Genomic DNA, 17,237 nt, shown 5'->3' with positions numbered 1-17,237 from the left:
ACTATTGTTTGAGTTCGATATCAAATTCATTCCACAAAAGGCCATTAAAGAACAAGCTTTGGCAAATTTTCTAGCTGACCACCCAATTCCAGCGGAATGGAAACTTCAAGAAGACCTTCTCGATGAAGAAGTTCTATTCATTGAAGCCTTACCATCATGGAGGCTATACTTCGATGGGGCAGCCCGAAGTTATGGTACCGGAGCAGGAGTAGTCTTAGTCACTCCCCATGATCTTGTCATGCCCAGCTCTTTTGTCTTAGCTGAGAAATGTTCAAACAACGTGGCAGAAAATTAAGCCTTTATCCTTGGTTTAGAAGCAGCGTTAGATATGGATATCCACCAGCTGGAAGTCTTTGGAGATTCTAAATTGATAATCAACCAACTTTTAGCTGAGTATGAAGTCCGAAATTCAGACCTGAAACCATATTATGAATATGCATCAATGCTTATGAGGCGATTTGATTCAGTAAAAATTAAATTCATCCCAAGAAGTGAAAACAGGGAAGCTGATGCCTTAGCTAATTTGACTGCTGTTTTAGCTAGGTCAAATGAAGATTTCTCACACTCCATATCAATTGCTCAAAGATGGGTGCTTCCGTCATTGCTACCCAGTAATTTGGAAGAAAACAATAGTGTCGAAGTGATGACGAATCAACACAGGTCGTGGAAAAAGCCCACTCTGGAATTTGTGATGCCCATCAGTCTAGACCTAAACTCCATTTTCAAATAAAAAGGATGGGCTATTACTGGCCAACTATGGTATAAGACTCCATGTATTATGCAAGAAAATGTGAAGCTTGCCAAGTCCATGCCAATTTCATCCATCAACCTCTGAAACCACTACATCCGATAGTAGCTTCATGGCCATTTGATGCATGGGGTCTTGATGTAATTGGACCTATAACTCCAAAGTCTTCAGTAGGGCATGCATACATCCTCGTCGGGACCGACTACTTTTCCAAGTGGGTCGAAACCATACCATTGAAGAAAGTAAAGAAAGAAAATGTTGCAGATTTCATTCGTATTCAAATCATTTATCGAGATGGTGTTCCTCAACATATCATAACTGATAATGGAAAACCATTCTGTAGTAGCCACGTAAACAATTTATGTGCTAAATTTGGGTTCAAACAGTATAACTCGTCCATGTACAATGCTGCAACTAACGGATTAGCAGAGGCGTTCAACAAAATACTATGCAGTTTGCTAAAAAAGGTTGTCTCCAAATCAAAAAGAGATTGGCATGAGAAAATTGGTGAAGTCTTATGGGTTTATCGAACTACTTATCGGACTCCAACACAAGCCACACCTTATGCCTTAGTATATGGAGTAGAAGCTATACTTCCTCTGGAGTGTCAAATCCCGTCACTTCGAATTACCATCTAGGAAGGTTTGACAACTGAAGAAAGTGCTCGCCTTCGATTGGAAGGGCTAGAAGCTTTGGATGAGAAGAGATTAGAAGCACAAATGCATCTAGAGTGCTATCAAGCTTGAATGGCCAAGTCTTTCAACAAAAAGGTGCGACCAAGATCATTTCAAGTTGGAGATCTGGTACTTTCCGAGCGTAGGCCAATCATAATCACAAGAAAAATAGGGGGCAAGTTCCAACCTAAATGGGACGGTCCATTTCTTGTTACCCATGCATTCACTAACGGAGTGTACAAGATCGTCGACAAAGATGGATTGCAAATCGGACCTATCAATGAAAAATTTTTAAATCGTATTTACGCCTGAAGTTCTTTATTTTTAAATTTTTCATTGTACAAAAAAAATTGTGTTTTTGTAATGAACTACGTTCGACTTGATCCCGTTTGGGTATGGAGGCAACTTGAATAAATTATAAATTCAAGTTCAGTCACAACTAATAAATTTATTCAATTTGTTTACCAATTGTTGTAGTAAAAAAAACACAAGAAAACATAAAAAAGAAAAGTTCATCCAAATAAAAAAAATAACAAGTCAAAATTTATACAATATGGTCTAAAAAAAGGATCAGAAATTCATGATTTCATCATGATCACTCACAGGAAATTATCTTCAAGGGTCTTCCTTTTTTGGTCAATGGATGCTACGTTAGCGACATCTCTTGTCTGTATTTCTTCCAATGCTGCCTTCTTGGTTCCAATCATACTTTTATCTTCCTCTTGGGCTTGAAGTTCATCTCGGAGTTTATATAGCTCAAAGGTTAGCTCACTAACTTTACCTCTCAACGAAGAACACGTGGAATCCTTTACTTCCAGTTGAATGTTCAAAAATTTCAACTCCTCAGCCTTTTCTTCAACAGTTGGACAATCCAAGTGTTGCTTTATTTTAGATAAATAAGAGTCAACTTTTTTTAGAAACACATCCATGCGCTTCATCAAAGGCGCTGGGTCTGTATGGAATGAGTCGGTAATCACGTTTTGAAGAATTAAGTTATTTTCATCCCACTAAGATTGAATATTGGAGAACCCGTGCTTCAAGACATTCTTATAACACTTTTGAAGGTAATTAGTCATGGCTTCTTCCAGAGTAGCCTTTAGATAAGGAGACTCTTAGGTAATTCTAGGCGAAAGACCAGACATGAAAGAACAGATTGGTACAGCCCGATGATTATTTGTTTGTGAAGGCAGAATACTGGCTAAAGCCAACGAAGATGGAATGATAGGAACTCCTTGATTGATCTTTGAAATGTTAGCTCTCACAGTCCCTGAATTTACTTTATCTCCAGCATTAAAATTGTCCATGATATGCACCAAAGTACCTCCATTGATGGTGCTCGGATATTTGCAAGGAGGGTCATGAGAATCATGAATACCATCTATTCCTTAAAGTGCATCGATTCGCTCGTCATTCTCGCTAGTCTGATCTTGCAAAAAGTTTGGATTCATGGAGAAATTTAGTTCTTTAGGGATGCTTGGAAAACCTACGAAAAATGGAGCATGATTTAAAAAAGGGGGGTGTAGCAAACAACAACAGGGCACATACCTGCATTTCGTGTCCTAGGCGACATGTCTAAAAATCCACTGTCTAATGGTGCGTTCGGGAGGCTGATGTTAATGTGAGAAGCTCCAACTTCACATTCTGAAAGACTCGAAATAGCTTGAAGCAGCCTCGATTCTATTGGTTGTTTGATTTTGTATATTCGAGAAAGAGGAGCCTGAAATTGAAGATTGTGACAGAAAAACAAATACAAACAATACATAAAAAAAGGGGAGAACTATACCTGATCTCTAGAACTTTCATTTCTGGAGTCAAAGTCTTTCCTGGTGCTTGTGATGCTCGATCTCTAGGACTACTGTGATCTGAAATCAAAAATTCTTCTGGCACCTTATCAGCAGGCTCAAAGGTGGCAGCAATCTTTGCCGAGAAAACTATAATTTTAATTCTTTTAATAACTCTTTCATTTTGCTGGTTTAGATCTCTCTTTTGAGAAGCCTCTTCAGGAGCAGCATTTGGAGGGTTTAACCCTCTAACTAAAAACCTGTTCGAAGTCGAGCCAAGAACAAAGTCACGGCTCTCACTAGGAAATAAGACTTGCACTTGGACCTTGGTCAAGAGTGGTAACACTTTGCTATTCCACCAAGTCTAGTATTCAATATCAATGTTTTGATGTATGTCCCTCACATACTCTGGAATATGAAATACAGACCCACTCTTTGTCTGAGTTAAGGACAACCAAACCCGATACATGTCGCATACACTGGGGGCAATATTCAACTTTCTTTGTGAACCAGGAAGTTTCTATCTAATGCCAAACCGTATCGCAAACCTGTGAGGATTATACGCCTCAAGAATGAAAGGTGAATTTCCTCGATGACAAGAAACAAATTCAGATCGAATACTCATCATGAATTCTGAAGTATCTGCAGATCTCGGTTGGTCATCCACACGTACATCAGGATGAGACGATGAGAGTAATGGATTCCAGCAAAAAATATCGGTGTTCATTGCCCCACAGATAAATTCCCGACAATCAACAACATTTTTCTCCCAAGATTGAAAAGCATTCACAGTTCTGGCATATATTTGAATTATAGGGCGAGAATAACTCTTGTCTACATGAGCATAAACACTTCGAACAAAATAAGTTGCTGCCCAAGCATAAAGAAAATGTCTAGGAAATGAATGTGAAATTGAGCCGAGGTCTGGATTTGCCTAATAGTTAGATGTTCATGTAAATCCACTATAAATGCTAGCCAATATGGGTGGAACCAGACTATAAGTGTATCCGTCTGCCATCCTAGAAGATGTTTTAAAAGTCCCGACTCTTATACTTTCGTCCCCAGATGGAAGAATGAAGCGACAAAGCCATAGGGAGAGATAGACTGCTATCTCTAATTCCTTTTCTTCTTCCATAGATAGAGATACTGGAAAATTGTTCCAATGATGTCGATCCCTACGAGTAATATCTCTCGGCTTGTCTGCCACCACGGACCTCCGTATTTCCTTCGATGTTCTTTGATGGCACCTCTTGAGTGGATTTAAATTCATAGCATTCTTATAATTTGTGTTGTCGAGGGTTCGGGATACAACCATTCTCAAGAAACCAAAAATTAATCCACTGTTCGTAAGTAACTCTGTCAGATTCATTCACATGGGCAATCAATGCGAAAATATTAAAGAGATACAAACAAGACTTGGGAAGATGATCCGTTAACTCTAAAAGGCTTGGGACTACTTCTTCATAATAATGACCCATGATCAAAAGTCCACTTATCCCGCGGATGTCCCAAAGAGAAATGCCAATTTCACCATTGGCAGTTACAAAGGTGTTGGTCTCTGGACACTAAACCTCACAAAGAGCTCTGTAAATGGAGTTTGGGCGATGGTAATGTTTTGCAGTAAAATCGATTGCAAAAGCTAACTCGCGGAGATTCCTCTTTGAGCAGAAGTTCCTGGACCCACAAAGACTACTCCAAAAATTTTGGAAGAAAAGAAATCTCTCCTCGACTGACCAGTGCGCTTTCCCAACGTATTTCTCTATTATCAATTCTCTCACAAATCATAGCACTTGGGATGTACTCCATGCTCTGGGAATGATGAGGTAGAAGACACAAAAAGGGAAGATGACTGCTAGAGCGATTGGACTTGCCAGTATCCAAACTCTCGTGATATTCACTAATGGTGGACATATGCAACTCCAACAATCGCTCCAGAAGGGCAGGGGAGGGATTTGTCGTTGGCTTATGGACACTAAATTTAAGTTCATCTCGTACGCCAGTCTGGGCATGGTACTTCACATCAATATCTTTGAAACACAGATAACTTTTGCCTTGATTTTTAAGCTCAACAATTTCATGCATGTCAGAGCACACTTTATCATCAGAACTTGTTCTAGCCATGTCTGGAAAAAAAAAGTCAGCTAAAAAAAAGGGGAAAGTAAACCTCTCAAATTGGTTTATTGTCTAAAATCCTGAGTCTCCCAAATATGTAAGCAGCTTCTATAAAAAAATACTTTGAACGATGGAAGGAACCAGTCATTGGTCCTTAATACAAAGTGCCTTGGACAATGGAAGGAACAGGTCCTTGGTCCTTAACACAAAGTGTCTTGGACAGTTGAAGGAGTCAATCCTTGGTTCTCAACACAAAGTTTCTTGGACAATTGAAGGAGTCAGTCATTGGTCCTCAACACAAAGTGCCTTTAACGGTCGAAAGGGGCCAATCCTTGATCCTTAACGCAAAGTGCCTTGGACGATAGAAGGAGCAGGTCCTTGGTCCACAACAAAAAGTGCATTGGATGGTGAAAAATGGCAGTCTTTGGTCTTTAATGTGTATGAAGGTTTGCAATTTTAAGTTTGTTCATATGAATATATTTCCTGAACTAATAGAATAATTGCAATATAAAAAATTTAACCTCTACTCGAAGAAAATCTTGAATCTTGAAATCCTTGATTAGCTTCAAAGAATTGAAACCCTGCATAAAAAAAATGAAGAATGTTAGTTTCGACTTTGTTAAAAAAATAATAATAATAATAAATAATAACAATAATCATCCCAAAAAAAATGTGGTAAAAAAAATGAAATGTGTTGAAAAGTTCCAATTCCAAATTGGTTCAGAAACCAAGAACTAAAAAAAGTATTGAAAATGAATTTTCTGTCGTCGATTCCAACAATTGGTTAAAAAAAATCAAATCAAGAGTTAATAATAATAATAATAATAATAATAATAATAATAATAATAATAATAATAATAATAATAATAATAATAATAATAAATTGTTGAAAATGTAGTTTCTGCCATTTTCGTCAAAAACAACTCCAACAATTGGAATTGGGTTTGAAAAAAAACGAAAAAAAATTAATTGGTAAAAACCAAAAATTTGGTTTCCGCCCACAATTGTTTGGTTTCTGGCAAAAACCAAACAATTTTGTTTTCGGAAACCAAGAAAGCTAATTAACATTAAAAAAAGAAAAAAGAAAAAATCGTTTACAAAGGTTTCTGCCAATGGGATGAAGAAACTGAGAAAGCCAATTCCAAACTCAAATCCAATTGTTAATTAAAATAATAAAAAATGGAGCCGCCAACTTGGTTTCTATCAAATCCAAACCAAAACAAACAAAGTTTTTGTCAAAATCAAAATAAACAAATTTGTTTGGTTTCGGTTGGTTTCTGACTTCGGTTGGTTTCTGCCTCGAAGTCAACAAACAAATAAGAAAAAAAAGGGGAACGTAAAACGAGAGAGAAAAAAAAAAGTAAATTCAAAAGTCCTACTTTTGGTTTCTGCCAACAAATTGGTTTAGTTTTGGTTTCAATTTCCGCCGGTGGAGACCAACTTTATTTTTTGGTTTCCAACGGCAGAAACCGAGAGAGAGAGAATTCTTTACCTTTGTTTGTAAAATTTTATCGACTTGTTTCTAAGTCTTATAATTCTTACATATAAATAGGCGGGTAACGGACTTCACTTAAACCCAATTTGCCATAAAACATGAAAAGCCTATTCAAATAAAATTTGTTATGGGTCGTATAAAATAAATAAATAAATAAGTAATCAAAATTCGACAAAAAAAATTCTTAAATTTGAAGGATAAGCATTTCATCAAATTCACATTTTATTTTCAAATTTTTCATCTGTATTAATTTATTAATTGGATGTTTGAGAACAAATCAAATAAAAATCGAACAAATCAAAAATAAAATCGAAAATCAAGATTTATTAATTTATTTATTTAATAATAAATAAATAAATCTTGAGAGGGCATTTGTAAACATAAAAAAATAATAAGTAAATAAAATAAAATGGATTGGGTCGATTCAAATCATTAGCCCAATTAAATCTTAAGTCTACTAAAATTCGTAAAAACCCAAAAGCACATACTACATTTTAAATAAACAAACAAACAAATAAAATAAACAAACAAATAAATAAAATTATAATTACTCAATTATCTATTTTAATTAAATATAATTAAGTAATTACCAAAATTAGCCCGAATCCTCCCCTATAAATAAGACCAATGATCCATAAGATGGGACACAGAAAGCAAGCAAGAAAAAAAATAGAAAACGCCACGAAGTGCTGAAGAAATTCCAAGACCAGAATAAGAGAAGAATTCCTCTCAAATCCAAATCCGGTGAACCCCAAGAAGATTAAAATCTTTTTTGAATCAAACAGGTTCACGTCAAGTCCAAGGAGATCAAAATCTTCTTCAAATCAAATCAAATTCAAGTCCAAGTCTAAGCCCCGAAGTTCAAATTCCGAACAAATCAAGTCTCGATAAATCAAATTTTCAACAAATTCTTGAAGACCAAGATTCAAGCCACGTGGCCACTCGTCTTCAAATATTCAGATCATTAATCAGAGGATTTTACAATTTTGCAATTACAAGAAGGTTAACATCACTTGTATTTATGAAAATACAATTTGTAACGATTTCTATATTTTAATACACAAGATTTCGTCGTACTTAACCTAAAATACCTTCTTTAGGACTCTTTTAGCATGGCCTACATATAGGAGCCTCCTCATTCAGTTTTGTTAAGCATTATTGTTGAGTTTTGTATTCTCTTTCCATATTATCAGAATAATAAAACATCATTCCTCTACTTAACTCTTTTTTGCAATTTACTTTAACCTTGTTTCATATTTGTGATCTTGTTACATATTTCATACAATATCATTAATTTCAATCATTGCATCACATTTGAGAACTAGTAACTTTGTAGGAAATAAGAATGCAATGGAAACCACATGCACGTGTTCAGTGGCAGAGCCAGCACCAAGCGAGGGGGCGCGGCCGCGTGTACTGGCTCCGTCGGAGTTTACAGTGGCCGCCAAATGAAATTTACAGTAGCCGCCGATGGAGAAGTGGAGGAAGATGAAACAACACATAGGTAAGTTTTGGGCCTTTTTTGTTTAAGTTTTGGGGCTTTTATGTTTAAATTTTGGGCCTCTTGTTTTTTTAAATAAAATCAGGCCCAAATCTCAATTATGAATTCCATTCCCCACCATTACTTGACATTCCAATTGAAAAAAATCAATTACATTTGCAAGCGGAAGAAAACTATAGCGCTGCTAACTGTCCCAGTTCCGTCTGACTGCTGCTGCTATTGGAAAAACCTGACGCTGCTTGCCTGCCTCTCCAACTTTCCATCCCTGTTTTTGGCACGACAAATTTGAAGAAAAGAAGGTGTTTCTCAGTGTTTCTCTTTTCCTGAGTTTTATAATAATAGTTAAATACATTGAAATTAAAATGCTTGATTGATAATGTTTTTGTGCTTGAAACACTGGAAAGCAAAATCCTTAAATTCCTTGATTTTATGCGGAATTCAATTTCTAACTTTCTTATATCGTCATTGATTGTAGTCTGTAACGGTAAGTCCCATCGCCTTTTTTCCCCTTTTGGTATGTATTAACTTATTTATTATGATTGTAAGAGAATAAAGTAGAAGAATAATGTGTAGAACTCAGAAGAAAGGTATTAAGTAACTAAGTGAGACTGGACTGTGGTCTGTCTTGGGAGAAGAGATGGAAAAATAAGAATTAAGAAGGGGAAAGAGAGAATGCATTTGAATAAGATGGGAAAAGAGATAAAAAGGAAAATATTAGAATCAATTTTAATCGAAACACGAGATAATAAAGTAAATATTAATAAACGACATCGATATTACGATCGTTAATTGTTGATAGTCAACGTCCGCCCTAGCTGAACTTTGATTCTAGATTCGCCACTGCACGTGTTGCTCATGCTGCAAGGAGCCATTACGGCTTCAACCACAAGCCTTGTTGCTTTCCTCAGTGGTCAAAATTTTAGTTCTCTTTCACCTAACGATTTGTATTCATCCGTGAAGCAGCGAGAGTGTGAAGATATTTAAATGCACATAAAGGAAAAGGATTCAAATGGCTCCTACGTCATCAGGTATCGGCAGCTAGTAAATGGGCCCTGACACGTGGAGGCGGCGGGTAAAATGTGAACTCTAGAATATTATCTTCCTTTTTACTGCCTTTCCCTCTTTTTACTGCCGTTTTCCCTCTGCTTTTGTAAAATTTGTGTAGTATAATATTGCAGAGAAAAACTGAAAATATAGGGAGAGAGGGGAAGAAGACTATAATAGTGAGGAAGACACTGAACATTTTAGGTAGGACTTCAGTCTACATGCATTTTTCACGCCTTTGACTTTTCTAGAATTATTTATTTTCATTTTAGGTTAAAACAAATTCTAAAATGCTATTTAGCATCATCAAAATTAAAATATCAGTCTAAATAGTATTAATATAACAATAAATGATAGGTACAACTAAATAAGTAACTTAATTCTATCTTTTATTGAACCTGTCATATAGCATCATCAGTGTTGTAGCTCTAATATTATTAGATGGTGTATTCAAATTTTCAAAATAGAAATTCGGTGAATGAAATAGATAATTCTTGCAGATTTATTAAAAAAAAAATTGTTTTTTTTTTTTCAAAATTTCCTTTAATGGTTGTCAAATAGGGGCCAAAAATAAAGTTTGATGATTTATAAATAATTTATAATTTTTGTAAAATAAGAGGCTGAGTTTAAATTTGTACTATATTCTTCCATTTAAGACAAAAATATATATATTTTCATTCGAGGCATATGTTACATTTACATTGTATTTTTACTTTTTTTTCCTTTAATTTATAAACACATTTTTGTAGACTAATTCTAGTTACAATAAATAATATTATTGATATTTTATAATGTTTAGAAATTTATAAAAGATGTTTAATTTCTTTAAAAAATTATACGTGTTTTGTGCAATTGGTGCCTAGATCCATTTGGTAAACTTAGACCGTCATTAATTACTATGGCGTCAACCTAAATAGGATGGCAATGGGATGGAACATAGTCATTCCGTACCTCATCTCACAGATTTTTCTTCCCGCGTCCCGCTTTAGGAGGGACGAGGCGGGACATTCATATATTTCGTTTAAGTTCTTATTTAATATTTTCTATACTTTTTGTCTTTGAATTTTTATTTATATAACACTACAACGTAATGGCAGGATGGCCACCACCTCCGCTAGATATGCTGGTAAGCTAATAAGTATGTTTTACACGCTTATCCAGATTTTTAACCTTAATGAACATGAGTGTTTGAGTGAATCTCTACTAATTTCTAGGAGTATATAGTGCTTTTATGGTTGAAACCCCGACTTAGAGTTAAAACAAGCATAAAGGAGGTGAATTGGAGCTAAAAATGTGGAAATGAAGACCCGCCAAAAGTTTAGAAACTTGATTGGAAGTCATGAAAGTACATTCTGCAAGAACTCACAATTTTTGGGGACCAACTTGAACATTCACAACATTTTGGATGATCAAATTTTAAGGATCAATCCGGAGGCAATTCAAATTGATAGGACGTAATTGGGATGATTTAAAATTGGAGGGCCCAAAAGTTTACAAAAACCTGAGCCGGAGGAGTAAACATTCATGAAAATGGCGGACTGCGAACCAAAACGTGTAGGTTTAATAGACCACTTATTTCAATTTCTAGTCACATAGGTAGCAACTTGGCAAAACCCGCAGGCCTTTTTCATGTTATTGAAGTTTTGGGAAAATGAGTTTTGAAAAAGTAATTTTGGTGGAGAATGTGTGATTAAAAAATAAAGAAGAATGATTTAAGCCCACAATATTTTATTATGTAAATATGTGGTTAAAAATGAGCTTTTAAAAAAATGCCGACCTTCCCATGTGAGTGAATGTGTCAGCTGATATGTCAATGTTTATGGTCATATTGCATGACCCTTTGGTTTAATGGATGTCAAACCGGGGCTTAATCTTGGGATCTAGGTGGGACCTTGATCACTACTACTTTTCGATGTGATTTGTAAATTTACTTCATCAAGGTGTCTTTCAGAAAACAATTTTAAGATTTCTTGAAGACATGTATTTAAACCTTCATAACATATTCTATACTTAATAACATCATATACATCAAGATGCAAATCATTAGAGCAATAAAAATGTAAGAAATCATTTATATACTAGGCCAATTGAAGAAAAAGACGATGTGACTCAAAATCGTTGAAAAGGTTCAAAATTAAAGGTTTGTACTTGTACTTTTCATCTAGTCTTCTAGGTTATGGATTCGTCAAAAAGTTTGTATTATTGGTTTTCAATCATGTTTGAATAAACACTTTGTTGTTGGCATTAACAACGAAACCTTATGTTTAAAATTAATTTGAAATTGCCCCCTTTTTTTGTTTAGTTATTTCTTTCCAGTTTAGTTGTTTATTATTCTTTTATTCCCTTGATCATAGAGATGTCATTATACTATATGAAATTACTATGGAATGTTCTTGGGAATTTAATGCATACTTATATATTCACAATTATAATTATGTTCATATATATAGGTATAAAATTAATTGACATCGAGAGGCTATTGATTGATATAGGACCATTGATTTTCAACCTAGGGCAAGAACTAGCAAGAACGGATATTTGATAATTGATTTATGTATCACTACAGTTGATTTGTGTTCTTGGTGCTTGACGTGATTGAATATTACTCTAAATACTTCAAAAATCTATTAGGAAAGCCATCTTAACTAAGTTATTATTATTCATCTCTTAGAATTTTACTTGAATTCTTCTATATGAGCACCAATTGTAGGAGTTGTCTGATGGTCTTCGTTATTTGATGTCAGCAGATTCTATTATTTGCATGGGATCAATTTTATTGTCACTGACTTTATGTAGATGAATTATTTGGAGCAACAAGTCTATGAAATTAACAAATGAAGTAAATCAATTGTCATGTATTTTATCACTATCTTACTCCTTACGTTACATAGTATTGTGCTTTGTAAAGCTTTTATTTATTTAAAAAACTAATTAAATGTCATTTTAATTATACATTTAATTGGATCCTATACGTTTATCCACTTTTTCACTACATATTTCATTGAATCCACAAACTTTTATGAACTTTTAGCAACGTCACGTAGCCTATAGATATTAGTCCAATAATACCTCAAAACCCAATCTTTTCAAAAATATTTTCTCCATTGTAGCCTCCATTCGGATCTGATTTTATTTTGGTGAAATTCCACTTCTAAAAAATGAGTGATTGATAAGTAGATAATACTTGTGGTTCTTAAAAAATATGTGATTAATGTTAATATTTAACTTTAAAAAATAAATTATTAGGGGAAGAAAATGAAAACGAAATGAAGGTATAGTTTCATAAAAGTAACTAATGACACAGCTATTAGCTATGCGAAGTAAATACTTTGAACTTTATAGATAATTTTCACTCACTTAATTAATTTTTTATTCGATAATTAGCACAAAATAATGATAAAATATTGTATGTCTATCTTTGATCGATAAAGCTCAAATAATTGGCCTTTTTTTCTAATGTTTTTCCGTCTTTCAATAGTGTCGCACCAAGTGTTGTATGTCAAAAATAAAAAATAAAAATTGTACTTATAGCATGATTGATCTTAGATAATCAATCTAAGAAAAATATAATCCTACATATACATAAAGATTATAAAAGCAGTTTATCTACCGTGAGGGGGCGTAGCTCAAATGGTAAGAGCACTTCCTTTGTGTGCGAGAGACACGGAGTTGGTAGATGTTTTTTGTAGCTTACAATGCCTACCTCTTTATTTCTATTAATTTTTATGGCGATTTCTTTTTGTCTTATATGTAGCTATGGCTTAATATGATTGATTGGGCTCGAATGTAGCACAAATACACAATCGAAACTCGAATCACGTGAAGGAATTTCAGGAGTTGCTTAAGTTTGCTGCTATGGATTGTATTCCTGAGGATAGGAATTCAGTTCTGAGTATAAGCTAATATTGGAGGTAACATTATTTCTCCATGTACTTAATTATTGATTTTTTTGATTTTTTTTTTTAGACTGCTGCAGCAAGGAATTTATTGTATTTCCTCGCTGTCATGTGCGTTGGATGAATTTTATATTTATCGTATTTTGTTAGCGTATGAATTTTAGTTTTTTGGAATATTTTTGAAGCAATATCTAGAATTGTTTCCATGATATAAGAAAACAATTGTAAATTATTACTGGTTTTTACAATTTCATAACTGTATTTTGTCACATCTAGAAAAAGATATGCTTAAATAAGAAATATATGAGGTTTCATAAATTATTTTGCTTGTATTGTTGACATTCAATGTTTGACATTGTTGATATGATTGAATTGAACCTGAAAATTATATTTCTAAATCTTGTGTAACTTCGAATAAGTTGGAAATACTTGCATTGAAAAATTGAACATTCAGCACAAAGTTTATTACAGAATAACAGTAAATTAATTTATAGAGAAGTAATGGATCCATCATCGCATACTTTATGTACCATGAACATTGGGAGTTCATTATAGCAGCTGAAACGCTTAAATACGTATGTGTCACCTATTTGAAGCTGTTTTTCTCTGGAATATTGTGACCAACCTGTAGTGAAACATCTTACGTCACCATTTGCTGTCAAACTCACAGAAACAGTCTAGTTGTGATGCGAAGAGTAATGGATTCGAACACTTTGTATAAATTTGGGTAGATGTTATCCACTGAATCTTGAAGGTACATACTAAAATGTAAAATAAAAATGAGCGAAAAGGGAATTTAAAATTGTGGAAACATGAGTAGAAGAAAACTTACAATTTTGCGACTTCATTACATCTGAATGTTAGCCTAAAGACAGGATTTCCTATATGGAATGTATCTTCTTCAACAACTTTGGAGTTGGAGTGGTATGTATCATAAGTTACTTCTAACTATGAATCGTCAACTATTGAAACATTGAGGGTAGAATTTCCAATATATTCAAATACAATAACATAACCATCTTGTAAATTGTGATGGTCAAAGAATTGTTCCCATTCACCAACTAGATAAATGTCATTGTCAACTCTTTCTAGTTGTATGATAGGAAATTATACCATCGTATCCAATTAGACATATTCTATTGGCAAGTTCACGTCCTGATTCGACAAAAGATCTTGGAAGCAACTATACAATTAAGAATAAAATTATTTTTAGCTAATAAGACTTACCAATCGAATGTTATGGTTTAAAGAAGTGTCAACAATTCGAAAAAAAGGGTATGGTACATTCATGCCGGACATGATAAGGATTAGTGATGGAAAAAACACAAATTTAGCAGTAACAACACAAATTTAGATTGAGTGAAATAATTACTTCAAAATTCAAAAAGTCACAAGCATGAGAAAAAACTTATACTTTTGTGAATGCATTGTTAAAGAAATTTGTGTTTTTTCCTCTGGTATATTTATCTCCTATAATTTACTTTCTTCACTGATTTTTCTAAGGAGACATTGTCTATAGTATAGAAAATAATGCATAGTTGATGAAATTGGATAAAAGAAAATTATAGACAGAATTTCATTAATCATAATATTATTATATCAACTGATTATCTATACATAGGAGAATGTTAAATATGTAGAATTGGAAGTTTCAAATCTCAAAAAATCATCAAATGATTTCACACATTCGAGTTTTCAATTAGAAGTTATTAAATATAACAAACATAATTTAGTTAAGTAGAGATATTTGTATTAATACTAGTTTTTTTACCCGTGTATTTTGAAGGTAATGTTAGCGTATCCGATGTGAATGATTAGTAGGTACACATTTTGACCTGGGGCATAGTTTTCTACATTCTTCACATTGTTTTAGTCTTTGCAAAGTGGTTGCATATTGATTATAAAGGAGTGGAGCAACATGGTTCTCGAGAATAAAAAATCTGGTTAGTTTTTTTTACTATTTATTTTCATCAGTAGGATTATTATTTAAAAAGAAAATTCTCTCTTTAGCATGTTATCTGGTTTTGCAAATGCACAAATCTATGTAATAATTTTCAATACCAAATCTACGTGAAAAATATAACCTCTCAGTTAAGGTTAAAAGATTCAAGCGGAGAACTGTCATTTAACCTCGAGTATTTTTATATCATAACCTGGAGTTTCAGAATGAATTGTTAAAGATATCCTTTTTCCTTTCTAAATTATGTATTCTATACTCTACTTTTAGCATAGAAAACACAAAATGCATAGGCATAAGATAATAGGCAATTGCGTCCAATTTTTGTCGGTATTAAATAAATGGATCAGAAATTTACTTATTCACATGATAAAGAACTATGAATTAATAGATTAGTACAAGTAAATGATGTAATACATAATCTTGCCTAAGAAAGTTGAAGATTTTTAAGTAATCTAGTGTGTGTATTCTTTTCACAAAATACTTGTATAAAGAAAATAGGCTTTTGATACCACTTGGTTTTGGCAACATATAAATTCATCAAAGTTTCATTTAATTGATAACCAGAAAGCCATCAATGAATAGATGAATACAAATACAAGACATGATATAAGATTTTTCCTTCGAAGGTTGAATAATTTGAGCATTTACTAATCTTAAGTAGTTTAGTCTTGTGATAAAATAATAAGTACAGCCACCCTTTTGGAAGATTAAAGAAAAAGTATGATATAAATAGCTTCGCAAGTAAATCGGAAGCAGTAGAACCTAAAATGTAGCACTTGGGTGATGAAAGCTTTGTTTGTTTCCATAAGCATGCAACCAGATCAAAGACAAATACCTATGAAGAAATGAAACATATGTTAAACTGTGATTCTGTAAAGAAAGTGGTATGCAATGGAGAAATGTGTTCCAACAAATCATATCAGTGAATGAAATTGTTCTAGGGTTAGTGTAACTGCACTTGACAATATTAATGAGAGAAAGAGAGTGCACATGAAGAATTAAAATCAAATTTACTAATTGTACACATGCAAAGCATGTAGATAACATTGCAATTTTGACATAATAATTAACATTTATTCAATACTTTTGACAATGAAAATATGGATAATAATAATCAATAACTTGGGTATGAGGAATATTCAATTCTTAACTATCATTTGAGGCAAGATTTAACACCAGAGTGAAAAAACATAAACTAAATTGTAGTGAAACCAAATGTACGGACTAAAGAAACTAAGCTTCATTAATTAAAGGATGCTTTTCTAACCTCTCCTCCGTTGTCCAAGATGAATACTTAGCTATATTCAAAAGGTGACATTGTTCATGCATCAGTATTCGAGCAAGGATCTGAATATAGTACAAAACAAAGACGAATGAGAAAAAAATAGTTGAAACTAAAGAGAAAATTCCTAAAAAGCGATATGAGAATATTAATGAAGTAAAAAGGAAATTAGAAAAATCAAAAGGATATCTTTTAATGCAAAGAGATATGAAGATGAAAAACGAAGTGCGAGAACTTCCTAATGATTTAGAAAAAGGACATAATCTAACATAGTCCAATCTCTTGTTACGGTATAAAAAGGTAATTTTATGGCTTCTGAAAATACAATATGAAAAAGGTAACGAAAAATTAAAAGGGTAATTAGCACAAAACATCCCTACCTTTCGATGTTTTTGTGGAAAACGTCCCTACCTTTCATTTTTTGGTGGATTACACCCTTACCTTTACATTTTTTTGCGCAAAACATCCTTCTGTCAACTCTCCGTTAAAATGCTCCGTTAAATCAAAAAGGTAATTAGCATAAAAGGTCCCTACCTTTCAAAGTTATTGTGCAAAACGTCCCTACCTTTTATTTTTTAGCATAATTAGCAGAAAAGGTACCTACCTTTCAATATTATTGTGCAAAACGTCCCTACCTTTCATTTTTAGCATTTTTACCCCTACATTTCACCTTTCATTGCGCAAAAGGTCATTTTCATCCATTTTTTCAATAAAATGACGATTTTACCCTCCTATTCAAATAAA

The 17,237-nt window shown here is 33.4% G+C and overlaps 1 long non-coding RNA gene across 1 annotated transcript in view; it reads right to left on the bottom strand.

Annotated features, from left to right (window-relative positions):
• Positions 1-15,706: 15,706 nt before the first annotated feature.
• LOC111409625 overlaps positions 15,707-17,237 on the bottom strand; it is a 3,224-nt gene continuing 1,693 nt past the window's right edge. The window contains exons 2-3 of the long non-coding RNA XR_002705502.1: positions 16,479-16,558; positions 15,707-16,046 (exon numbers count right to left, since the gene is read on the bottom strand). This is a non-coding gene — a long non-coding RNA (uncharacterized LOC111409625). The remainder of the gene's footprint in view (positions 16,047-16,478; positions 16,559-17,237) is intronic.

Source organism: Olea europaea, chromosome 14 (genome assembly GCF_002742605.1).
Source record: "Olea europaea var. sylvestris chromosome 14, O_europaea_v1, whole genome shotgun sequence".
In the NCBI taxonomy this organism is placed as follows: domain Eukaryota; kingdom Viridiplantae; phylum Streptophyta; class Magnoliopsida; order Lamiales; family Oleaceae; genus Olea; species Olea europaea.
The sequence above is the reverse complement of the archived record's forward strand: the minus strand, read 5'-3'. Positions and strand labels throughout refer to the sequence as shown.